Source organism: Choloepus didactylus, chromosome 10, assembly GCF_015220235.1.
Source record: "Choloepus didactylus isolate mChoDid1 chromosome 10, mChoDid1.pri, whole genome shotgun sequence".
Taxonomy (NCBI): Eukaryota; Metazoa; Chordata; class Mammalia; order Pilosa; family Megalonychidae; genus Choloepus; species Choloepus didactylus.
Window position 1 is genome coordinate 90109102 of NC_051316.1, and position 12433 is coordinate 90121534.

The 12433-nt window shown below is 45.2% G+C and overlaps 1 protein-coding gene across 12 annotated transcripts in view; it reads right to left on the reverse strand.

Moving 5' to 3' along the window:
* PRRC2B (proline rich coiled-coil 2B) overlaps positions 1-10182 on the reverse strand; it is a 97061-nt gene extending 86879 nt beyond the window's left edge. For 8 of the 12 annotated variants that reach the window (XM_037798613.1, XM_037798625.1, XM_037798624.1 and 5 more), the window contains exon 1: positions 9973-10181. The gene's annotated coding sequence lies outside the window, so the exon portion shown is untranslated. Of the gene's footprint in view, positions 1-9972 lie in introns of all 12 variants that reach the window. The other 4 variants (XM_037798616.1, XM_037798617.1, XM_037798615.1 and 1 more) reach the window with 2 other exon arrangements.
* Positions 10183-12433: the final 2251 nt, after the last annotated feature.

Below are 12433 nucleotides of genomic sequence, written 5' to 3' on the forward strand. Positions count from 1 at the left end.
AAATCCACCTTCTCTTTGATGAAAAGAGATAAATCCAATATTGAGGGTAGGTGCGGATGGTTAAAGGGCTGAGTGGGTTTAAATGATCTGCAACAAAACCCAAAGTATTGTACCCCAGAACCCATATGCTACTTCTTTCCCAAGCCTCAAACGCTAGGGGAGTCCTAGGACAATTAAAGGCACAAGACGAAACCTGGAGTAACAAAGAGGGAGAACCCAAAAGTAAGAGCCAAGTGTTCCCCAGGGGCTTTCACAAGCATGCCAAGCTGTGATTTCAGCAAGGGGGAAAAGAGGAACATATGTCCTCACTGCAAATACATAATGTTAATCACCTATTATTTATAACAAACTAATATTACAAAGACCTTACCTGCAGACCCCTTAACCCATACTAATAGAACTCCATTTTCACAACTTCCTGAACCTTCCATGCTCCATCAACAGCAACTCTCCCAAATTCCTAAAATATCATAAATTATCCCTTTACCTAACCAGTTCACATCATAGGGTACACTGGTCCACCTTGCCCCCACTCCCCCCAACCCCTCTATAATGTCAACATCAAACTGCATATCTGTACCCAATGTGCTCTGGTATCTCTGGAGAGCAGCACTCAATTAAATTCATGCTATGCCAGTGCTGAGTTCTACCAATACAATGTTACAATTTGTCCAGGATGTGCAAAGAATTACAAAGGTTTTTTTTTTTTTCTTAAGAGGACAAGAAAGAGCTGAAGTGATAATGTTGGGAACCAAGTGTAAAATGTCTAACTTTTACTTATCTTTATTTACATTAATGTAAACCTAAAAACATTCATACCTTCTGTTTTCAAACGGCCGCTTTCATTTCAGACTTCACGTACAATAGTTAAAATATTTCCACTGGTTGAAAAACAAAATTTTTTCAAAACAGCACTCACCTCTTGAGAATGGATCTTGAAAAGGGATTTCAGGGACGAAGGAATGATTTTCATTTTCTACTTTGTGCACTTCTGGAGTGTCAGACATTGTTGTAATGAGTCTGTTCTGTTAATATGTTTTTTTAAGCTCTCAGTAAACTGAGCATATACCTTATACTTATCCGTATACCTTACATACCAATACTTATACCTATACCAGTAAAAAATACCTTATACCATTCCTGAATTGAACAGGTGCTCTGCACTGTGCTAAAAGCATCACAGAATTATAACTATCTTCATAGCAATGTTGTCAGATAGGTACCAGCACTACTCGGCAAAAACTACTGAGGCTCAAAGAGGTAAGAGACTTTTCCGAGATCCTGTAGCAGACAGGTGGCAGAATGGAAAATTCATGCCTGCCTGACTCCAAATCAGGGCTATAGTCCACTAAGCTGCAGCACCTCTCTTGCAGCTGGTACCCAAGAATGACCTTAACATATCTACCTTCATTCCTTCCAAGACCTTTACCTAAAACTCCAAAAACCGAATAGACTCAACCCAGGGTATCAGCCAGTAATCAGATGCCTTTGTTAGCTGGAGAAGACCTCCGCAATGGTATTTACCTTGGAGAGAGAAACGGATGGCAAAAAGAGCTAACGGATGGCAAAAAAGAGCTTGTTTGCCCCACGGGAGGGCCTTGTTGGTTAAGGTGTCTGGGATCCTGGAAGTGGGGACAAGGTCTATTTGATTTGGATCTAAATCTGAAGTACATAGCACAGGGCTCAGGACACAATTAGAAACCCCAACATTTAGTAAACAAACAAGCCCCAAGTGTATAAGCCTGCCTGCTCCAAACTCCCAGGCTCTTCCCTAGGGTTGAATCCAGCAACCATTAATAGCTACTGTTTATTGAGAGCTTGCTTGCCTTGTGCCAGGTACTTTACATACATAAACCACTGAATCCTACCACCAATCTAAGAGGTGTTACTATCCATATTTTGCAAATGAAGAAAATAGAGACTCAAAAGGTTAACTAGCTGGCCCCAAGTCACCTAGCTCACAAGAGTTGGAACCTGGATTTGGGGACAGCTGACCCAAATCCAGAGCACTGCATTATGTATTTCATGCCTACTAAAGAGACCATTCACCATCAGGAGGAGCAGCAGAGGAGTAGGCAAGGCATTTCCAACTCTCTAATGAATTTTCTCTAGATTCAAACTAACAAATGACAACCCACGAGAGCCACAGCAACTAATTCCAAATTGTACCTCCTCTGGGCACTCATCTTGCCAGAGCACAAATCTTTTCTGACCCGACCTGATGAAATATCACCCAGGCATTTCCAGGTGCTTTATTTATGCAGTTGCTTCAAAGACATCCATTAGGCGTGATCTGGAATAAATAGAAAAACAGGAGACAAGAGGCCAAGGCGTTGAGCAGGGAACTGAGCCAATCTGTAAACAACCACTATCAAGAGATGCAACAGAGGATCAGCCTCCAAATAAATTCCATGCCAACAATAAGAAATATTAACAGCAACAAAACAACCAAGGGATGCAAAATGTGAGCCTCAGAAATCTCCAGAGGGACTATGTGAAAACTCAAAATGGAGGAGATACCTGAATTTTCTCTGCCAGGCTCTAGTGTATAAAGGCTGGAAGAAAATATCCCAGGAACCATGATTTTGGTTGACAGTGAAATTCAAATTTAGACCTGACTACCCACGGCACTCTTTACGATCCCCTTCTAGTCCCCACACAGGCCTTCACCTGGTGAGATGCCGGAGCAATTCCTTTCACAGCCATTTCTGCTCTGGAAAACCACAGTGAACAGAGTTGGTGTTTCCAGCATATGCTTGTCCAAACTGATCAAACCACAAGAAAGTCATTCACTGACAACAGAAATCCTGAAAACAGTGATTGCTTTTGACTTGGGAAATGTGCAGCCCCAAAATGCTGTTCATTTAGAAAATACACACTGCGGAAACACTCACACACACTATTTTATATAAATTAATAAAACAATGTTTTTGCAAAAGAACTTGGCAGACTTTTTACCAAAATGCTATTCAACTGGAAGAGTCCACACTGCAAAAACACTCTCCTATCCTATTATAAATTGTATGATGTTTTTGAAGCGCAACTTGGCAGAATTTTACCAAAATATGTATTATGTCCAAAAATTAGAAACAGCCCAACAGGAGATGGGTTAAACCAAGTATATCCACAAAATAGTCTCTGAAATTGTTAAAATGACACAATCCACGTCTGCACTGTCACGAAGTATGCCAGGATTTTTTATTAAGTGAAAAGGGCAGCAAGCTTTACGAATACAAATACACATACGTGGATAATGTACATAATTTATTTTCTGGAAGGAACTCACAAAAAACTTCTCTGGGCGGTTTTCTTTCACAAAGGGATTGGGGAAGAACCTTTGTACCTCTGTATTCAGCTTGAATTTTCTACCTAACACAAATAATGTGTTGTTTTTGTTTGTTTGTTGGTTTGTTTTTAAGTCCAGTGGGTATATCTGGGCCATAGGAGTAGGAGCTTTTTTTAGTTTTGTTTTCTTCTTTATATACTTATATATTAAAAAAAAAAAAACAAAAAAAAAACTATTATAAGAATTTGCTAGTTCTGGATATACTAATATGGGAAAATGCTCCTGATATATTTACTTGAAAAATGTAAGTTGCAGGACAAGAAAGAAGAGTATGATTCCATTTTTGTTTAAAAATTTTACATACACAGGACCATATTTATATGTGCACAGAAAGTCTAGAACGATAAACACACCAAACTGTAAACAGTGATTACTGCCTGGGAAGCTGGGGGTGGGAGGGTTCTTTTTTTTGGACACTCGGATTTTTTTTTTTTTTACAATGGCGTGCAATACACGTGCAACTCATTTTTTATCAGAGGGGAAAAAAAACCCAGAAAGTCTACATTATGTTTCAGGACAAAATCCCGCTCTCCCAAACTATTTCTGAACACCCAGTCCATTCAGGACCCCGACAGGTCAGCCAGGCAGGAGTGACGGTGCCCCTCCAGGGCAGACAGACCTGTGTTTTCTGTACCAGCCTGGAACAGAACAGTTCTTTAAGCTCTGAACTGTATGTAAACTCCTGCCCAAAAAAGCTCTGGAAGATACAAAGGAACCATGGAAAGTGTGCTGAAGATGACCTCCTTTTTCCAGTTGGGCCTGCAGCAATCCATCCAATCATTCTATACTATACAAAGAGATAATCCCGAAGCATGTTGGGAGCCAAAGTCACTATATGCCCTCCTCTCAGCTAGCCACTGGCCACCCTCCAGCACTTGCAGGATATGCACATTTGAAGGGCTTCAGTGCTATGGAAAGCAAGCTAACCACAAGCTCTCTTCTGGGGTCCATACATTTTCAATTTCATTTAAAAACACATTTTTAATATTCTAGAGCTTGGCATATTATTTTCGAGAGATGCTAATCCAAGTCTGCCATATTTTCCAGAACTCATTACCTGACTGCCCTGCTGAGTTAGGCTTGACTCTTTGGTGAGCTCCAATGAAGCCCTCTTATGTAGCTCTACTGGTCATCCTACCCATGGTGATGGCACACCCTCTTCATGCTAGACACAGAGCGCACAGTGATGAACGGAAGTGACGGAATTCCACTTCAGGGTGCACACAACAACATGGGGGGAAACAACAATTGAATAAATAAAAATAAAACTGTATTACCAAGTTGTAAAAAGTGCTTTAAAGAAAAACAATTCGTACAGGGCTACAAAAGAATCATGAAAGGAAATGACAAAACTAGGTTAAACGGTTCATGAAGGCCTCTTTAAGGAAGTGTATGCCATCTTCCCAATGGACCCCATGCTCTTGAAAAATACACCTGGGCTGCCCACAATTCCATGTCCCAGAACAATAAACGACCTGTCCAAAGTCAAACCTGTAAATACAGAAAGACCTCAAGCCCCAACCAACAAAGAGCTTAACCAGGATTCAGATGCCTAGAACTTACTGACTCATGAAGAAAGCCACTTTGGGCTCAAGGATGGAAGGAAGGTGACAGAGACTAAAGGAGAAAACCAATACTGTGCAGAAGATACTGTACATACCCTCTGACCAGGAAATTCCACTTACGGGAAATAATCAGCAGCATGGACCAAGATTTGCATTGCAAGGATATTCCCTCAAGTTTTGTTTATAACAGCAAAACATGGGTAACAATCTAAATTTCTAATAGAGATTTAAATAAATCACAGCATATCCATAAAAAATTATTATGCAGTTTTTAAAATCATGTTTTCAATAACTTTGGTAAATATGTACTTGGGTTAAGAGATAAAAGCAAACTATAAATTGTAAATATAGTATTGTCTCAGTTAAAATACATACAAAATCAGAGGAAAGAAAGATACTGGAATCTTTACTGTAATCATCTCAGGAACCATGAGATTACATGATTTGTAGTTTTATTTCCATCTGCATTCTTTTCAGTGTTTTCCCTTTTTTTTTTTCCCCCTTTTCAGCGAAAATATTACTTCTATGAAGGGGGAAAATTGTACTTAAAGGGACTTGCACAATGCCCAGCAAGGAGTTCAAGGAGTGTCTGTTGACTGTTAAGTGAATTTAACAATGGTGTTGCTTCTACAACACCATGAAGAGGAAAAGGCTGAAGCTACTTCTTGGAAAGGAAGGAGAAAGGATATAGACCGGAGCTATGAAGATGGTAAAAAGAAACTGGCTGCAGAGATTGGAACAGAAGAAAACAATGTTAAGAGAGAATGTGAAAGAACAACAGCGACTTGAGATAAGACTTCATTTTGCCCAATGATACCCCCTGCTGCATACAGAGCTTTACTAACCAACATCTCTGCCAGCATTTTACAGGCACAGGCAAGCCCTCATCTCAGGCAAGAAAGGTTTCTCAGGTCACATGGAAAATCAACAAGTATAGCTAAGAACAAAGCCAATCAAGACTTCTGGTTCAAGTCACCAAGGCAAGCCTCCCTCCTGGTACAGAGAGATTTCCCACGTGCCACCCACAGATATAAACAGTGATATCACCAACAGCTCAGGCCCAGGTCTGCGAGCTCCCAGAGGTGAGGAGGCCCAGTTTAAATTGCACCTTTTTAACCTAAAAGCTCATCATAAACAATCTTATTTCATAAGAACAGTTTACAATCTTCCATTTCTCACTCTCCTATCTCCAGCACCACAGGCAGTGCCTTTATTTCTTTGTCCAAATGACAATGGCAGACTCAAGGTTCTTGAAGGCTTTACAAATCCTAGAAAGAATCTTTAATAAAAAAATCGAGTTATGATTTCAAAAGGCAGTCAACTTAGTCTCAACTTTCTACAGGAAACTTATTTAAAATCATAAGAAGATGAGATTCAGAGCACAAAGCCCAACAGATCTCTGCTGGAAATTTTATTTTTTAGGGGAAAATGCACCGCTTTAAAATATTGTCTAGATAGGTTCTATTTCATACCTACCCATCCATACAAGTATACATTTCACAGTAGAGAAACTTTATTATCGAATTTAGAAATATGTATAGTGGCCCACTTAGCCTATTTTAGTCTGAAATAGAAAGGAACACAGAAAAGATCAATCTTAAAAGGTAGAAAATGAGACATATAACCAGCATACAGCCATTAACAACGTGAGACAGTACTTTCTGCAAGGCAAAAACAAACACTTAAAAGTACAATAGAAAAATCCTTCAGGAAATAAGAAAACTGAAATGTAAGGGGGGGATGGTGAGCAGGCCAACTGAAAGGCATAACAAAAACCCCCTGCCAATCCCCATACTGAAACTAGTTCTGACTTGTCCTTCCTAAAATTCCACTCTCCCCTAGATTTTCTGGCTCTTCCTTCCTCAGGCTCTTTCCCCATTTGAGGCTGAAGGAGCTAGATGACCCCACCTATCTCCTCCACCATCTCTCACCTTGCAATGGGTTGAGACTTGACCCTTTCAGTGCTACCCTGGCAATCAGCATCAGGGAGTCCGTGGATAACTAAAATTCACAAAAAGCTTAATGGGAGAAGCAGCTGATTTGGTGTCTTCCCCCATCAACCAGTTAACAAACTATTGACCCAGACAGAGTCTGGGCCCACTGGGCAGTCAGATGGCAAGGTTGGCCTAGTAGCAGGAAGGGAGGAAAAAAATCAAAAGTAACATGACCCTGCTAAGCTGTGCCGGTCCCATCGCCAGAAGATCAGGAGAAGATTCCACAGAAGTTTAAAAACAAAAAAAAAAACACAGGAAAGATGGTTGTGGGAATGCCAAAAAGTGATGTGAAACCAATTCCCCACCAGGCTGCAGAAATCACTGCATGTCCAAGCAGAGTGCCATTGGGAGCCGTTTACCAACAAATTATGAGGTTTAACCAAGAGGCAATCTGGGTCTCAGGCATCACCTGTAATCAGGACTTGGGTCAGTCTCCCCTTTTACTAGCCTCACTCCTTCCCAGTGGTCTCTGATAAAAAGCAGAGACACCCAGCTTTGGCTAAGCTCCAAAGCTCTTCCTGTAATCAGGACTTGGGTCAGTCTCCCCTTTTACTAGCCTCAATCCTTCCCAGTGGTCTCTGATAAAAAGCAGAGGCACCCAGCTTTGGCTAAGCTCCAAAGCTCTTCCAAGCCATTCTGGTGCTTCCACACAGTTGGGTGGTATTCGTACATCAAAACATTAGCTAGGGACATAATTTTGAGTGGACTGGTCACAGTTCCATCAATCAGGAGAAGAGGTGAAAACGGTCAGGAATTAGAAGGAAGGCAAAGAAAAATAGGTAACCAACAAAAACAACACACATTTTCATCATCCTCCTATGGATTAAGCACTTTCCTACAAATCATACGTGAGGCTCCCAAGAGACAGGCATAATTATTCCCATTTTACAGATGCAGGAACTGAGGCTCTGAGGCTTGCATAAGGTAACCCCATGAGGACTAGAACCCAGGTTGGCAGGCTCCAAGACAGACACTTGCCTGAATAAGCAGAGGTTTCTCAAATGATTATTTGCCAATCCCAAAGGAAACCAGTTATCCTCAAAAGGTAGGGCTCCCTGGGCCTCTGTTCCTTGTCCTGAGTATCCTGCACATTTCTAGCTCTGCCTTAAACTGAGATGTAGAAACGGTCTCCAAAGGGACACGTAACTGGGGCTGGGACAGTGACCCATTACCACAATATCGAGGACTATTAAGTTCTTGAGGGCCCCAAATACTACTCTTTCCCACCTTTGTCTCCCCATAGGAGTCCATCATCTAATAGATGCCCAATAATGTTTTGTGCCTTGAATTTCTTCTCCCTTTTCTGAGCCAGCTTGTGACATCCACCATAGCTCAGCTCTACAGGTGGGACCACAAGTGGCTAACTTCTGTCTTAGGACTTGAAGACATGTACATAAACAGCTGTAGGAGGAACAACTATTGAGCCCCAACTCCATGCCAGTCACTCTGCTAGACCCTTCACTACCATCCCAACCCTATGAGGTGGGGGGGTAAAATGTTCCTACTTATGCCAACAAAGACTCAAGAGTCATAAAGTCAGGAGGTTTAGAAGTGATAAGCAGAATTTGCACTCCAAAGCCTGAGCCTCCCCAACCCCCCATCACACCACAGCACAGCACAGACAGGGCTAAAACACTGCCTCTGGATCTGGAAAAGGCTTGTTAAGACTTCAGATGGACAGTTACAGAAACCAAATGGACAGTAATGTATAAGACCACCAAAAATGCACACAAACCTTGAAAAAAAAATTTCTCAAGGAAAGTTTAACAATCCCGTAAGCCAAAGGGTTTTAAAAGCTTCTCCCAGGCAGCCATTTAGCAAATGACACACTCAGAAGATCCTCCTCAGGCCCCCCTTCACCAGCTTCCTTCAAGCTGCTGGTCCCTGAAAAAAACACCTCCTCTTCTTGCCTTAAAGGTGGGCTCAGCCCTCCCACGATATTAAAAAGAAAGGGAAAAAAAGGGGGAAAAAATAAGCACCATCTAATTTTATGTAGGCAAATCCACACTTCAGAGGTCCACAATTTGAACAGTGCTGTGTTTCTTACTTAGAAAGGAGGGGGAGGAGCAGAAGGGGGGGGGGACCCAAACCATCTGGCAGGCCCTGAGTAGCGACATCCTGTTTGTTATTAAACCTTTTTTGCAAGAGAGCATTAAGTATTTTGAAAATAACCCTCTTTTCCCGCACTCAATCCGAAACTGTCTTCGTGGCTATTAATCTCTCTAAAGCCTTGCACACAGGCCAACAATCCCTGAACGCCAACTTAGGTGACACTCAGGGAGAGCGTGGCCGGCCCCGCGCCCAAAACGGCTCTCCGATTGCCACTCCCAGCCTCGGGTCGACCCCCACCACAGAATTCCACCTCGGGGTGGTGTTTTCAAAAGTAAAGGGGGGGGGGTTGGAATGAAAACCTTCCCTGATATTTCCAGACCACAGAAGCATTCTCGGTCCCCGGAATCTGGGGGCGGAAAGCCGACTTCTGGGACTCGGAGGGACCCCTCCGCCACAATCAGTCTCTTAAAAAAGGGGGAAGGGGGCGACCCAGCCCCGGTCTGGGCCCCAAGCCGGAGACGGGCCCGGGCGCTCACCCTCGGGCTTCGCGCTGCGCCCAGGCCCGGCCAGGCCTCCAGGAGCGCGGGGCAGCCGACCGGGCCCGGAGTGAGCAGCGCGGCCGCACGCCCCAGCGCCGGCCGGCCGAGCCCCACTGCACCCGCGCTCGCCAGTCCGAGCCCGGAGGCCGCGCGGCGACATCACAACAATGGCGAGCGGGCCCCGAGTCGGCCCGCGCCGCCGCCGCCGCCGCCCCCCAGGCCCGCCCGACGAGACCGCGGCCCTGCAGCCCGAACCCGGCTGGGAAACGGCGGCGGCGGCGGGGGGCGAGCCCGGCCACGCTCGCGGACAAAGGTCGGGCCGGGCCGCGGGGCTCGCCGCTGTCAGTCCGCGCGCGCGGGAGACAAAGCCCCGGCCCGGCCCGCCGCCTCCGCGCCTCCGCGCCTCCGCGCCTCCATCTTAGCGCCGCCACCGCCCACGGCCCGGCCCCGCGCCGCCCCGCGCCCCCCGGGCCCACCTGGTCTGGTTCCGCGGGCGCAGCTGGGCCAGGCGACGGCGGTCGGGCGGCGGTCGGGCTTGGAGGCGGCGGGATGGCGGCGGATTGCGAGGCGGCGACGCGGGCTGCTCGCTCGCTCGCTCGCTCCCTCCCTCCTTCCCTCCCGGGCTCGCTCGTCGCTCGCTGGCTGGAGCTTCGGAGCCTGTGTCTCGCCGCTCGCCTCCCTCTCACGCTCGGCTCCCCGCCCCCCGCCTGCCGCCGCCCCCGCCTCCTCCGGCCTCCTCCCGCCGCCGCCCGCAGCCGCGCCTCGGCCCGAGCGCAGCGCCCCCTGCCGGGCCTCCAGGGAAGGATCGGCGGCCGCGCGCCGCCCGCCCTGCCCCGCCCCCGCGGAGCTGAAGAAGGGGAGGGGGCCCAGAAAAAGAGAGACGGGGAAGGGGAAAGAGTCCGGGGAAGGAGGCTGGGAGGGTGGGGGGAGGGATTCTGGAAAAAAGGCACTGGGAAGTGCAGGAGACCCGGGGCAGGGTAGGTGGCCGAGGAGAGAAGAGAGGGAGGTCCGGGGAGAAGGCCTGGGAAGGGAAGGGAGAAGTGGCCCGGAAGAAGGGCAGCTGGGATGGAGGGAGCGGGGGCGGGTGAGGCCCGGATCTCTGCCGCCACCCCTTTCAGAACTGCGGAGTCTCCTAACGAACTGTAAACCCGGATTTTGTTAAAATGTGTAGATGATCTATGCACAGAAAAGAAGCAGAAATAATACATTGTTAAAGTAAAAGACAAGGTTGTTGCAAAATATAGATACTGTATCCCACTTTTGTAAAATGAAAAATAATAAGCTCATCGTCTTGAATGTGCCTGTATGTGTAAATGCAAAACAAAAGGGTGTGGGACAATGCACTCAGATTCTTCTGAGATTGGGGAGAGCTAAGGTGGATTTTTGCTTTTTACTCTAGGCACCTTAGCAATTAGGGGAAAAAAAACAATTTGAAAAAGCAAAGAAAAAAAAGAGAAGCACCTGGCGTCTGGAATACAAATCATCCCACTCCCCTTCTTTGGACACTTGTCCTAATATAAGGTAAGCACCCACCAGGCCATGCCCTATATTAACCCCTTGGCATACATGGTCTCATTTAATCCCAACTCTGGGACATGTAGTATTGTCCCAATTTACAGGTGAGAAAAAGGAGTCTCTGAGAAGTTAAGTAACTTACCCAAGGCCTGGCACAGAGCTAGACAGTGACCCAGGAGGACGGTTAACCCACCTCAGCCTAACTAACTCCAAAAGTCAGGATCATAATATCCTGAAATACAGGTCCATCCCAATTGTGTTGTTAATTCCTTCCACATACACAGGAAGGAAACGTACATGGATAGGATTGTGGGTGATTTTATAGTCTTCCCTGTACTTTTCTGAATTTTCCTATATTTTGTCCATCGCCAATGTTAACGTTGCTTTAAAATAATCAAATTTGCATTGCCTCCCCACTAGTGTCTTCATTCCTTAACCATTTCCACAAAACAGGGAGGATAGGATCCTAATCTCCATTTTCTATCTTGTTACTTGACCTTAAAATTATCTTCCAGAAGACCCAACAAAACTGCCCCCCATCCTCATCACACAGTCAGGATTTAAACCCAGCAGTGCCAGCCTTTGCAAAGCTTGAGCATGTTTGCAAAGGGGGCTGTGTCTGTGTTCTGTGGCTGTCAGTGAGGGCAAGAGTCTGGGATTTCTCCTGCCTCTAGGTCTGGGAAGTTACCCATCCCAGCTCTCCCATGAATTCTCCCAGAGAGGACAGAGGTAGAAAGGAGGAAGGAGAGAGCAGAGCATGTTGGCTTGCCCAATACTCCTGGGGACACTTAGCCCCAAGAGATTGCCTGCCAGGTAGAGGGGATATTCAGGGAGACATTTTCAAATCATCAAAGTTACTATAAGGGAAACAACATCTGATCAGGGGCAGAATATTGAAAGAAAGCAAGAAATGAGTGGATAAAGTAGTGCAAAGCTGGAAAGAGTTGGCAGGAACCAATTAGCAAGGTTGTTTTGTTTTGTTTTTCTTATTGAATATTAGGAAAACTGCAACCCTGTAAACTGACCCAGTATAGATAGAAGGGTCCAGAAGGGACATTCTATTTACCCTTCATGGCCTAATGGAGATTTTATGCTATATACTTGTATTTTTTCCAAGATGTGATCGCTGGTTTTTGTTACATTGAAATTTATCATTTTTGTATAATGCTTATAAATGTATTTATCCTTCATTTTTTAAACTACATATGGCTACATATGGATCTCCTTTGCACTCCTTTAGCATGGAGTATGTAGAGGCATGTCATTTGTTAGAGTCAAGTTTTAAAAAATTCATCTGGAAAGTTGTCTTCTTTTATGCTCTCTCTTCTTTCTCTTCCATTTACTCTGGTTTCTTCCTCTCAAATCCCTGCTATTCACAAGGTAACCCTCCCTTCTCTGTCCTCTGTATCTTTCCAAGGGACA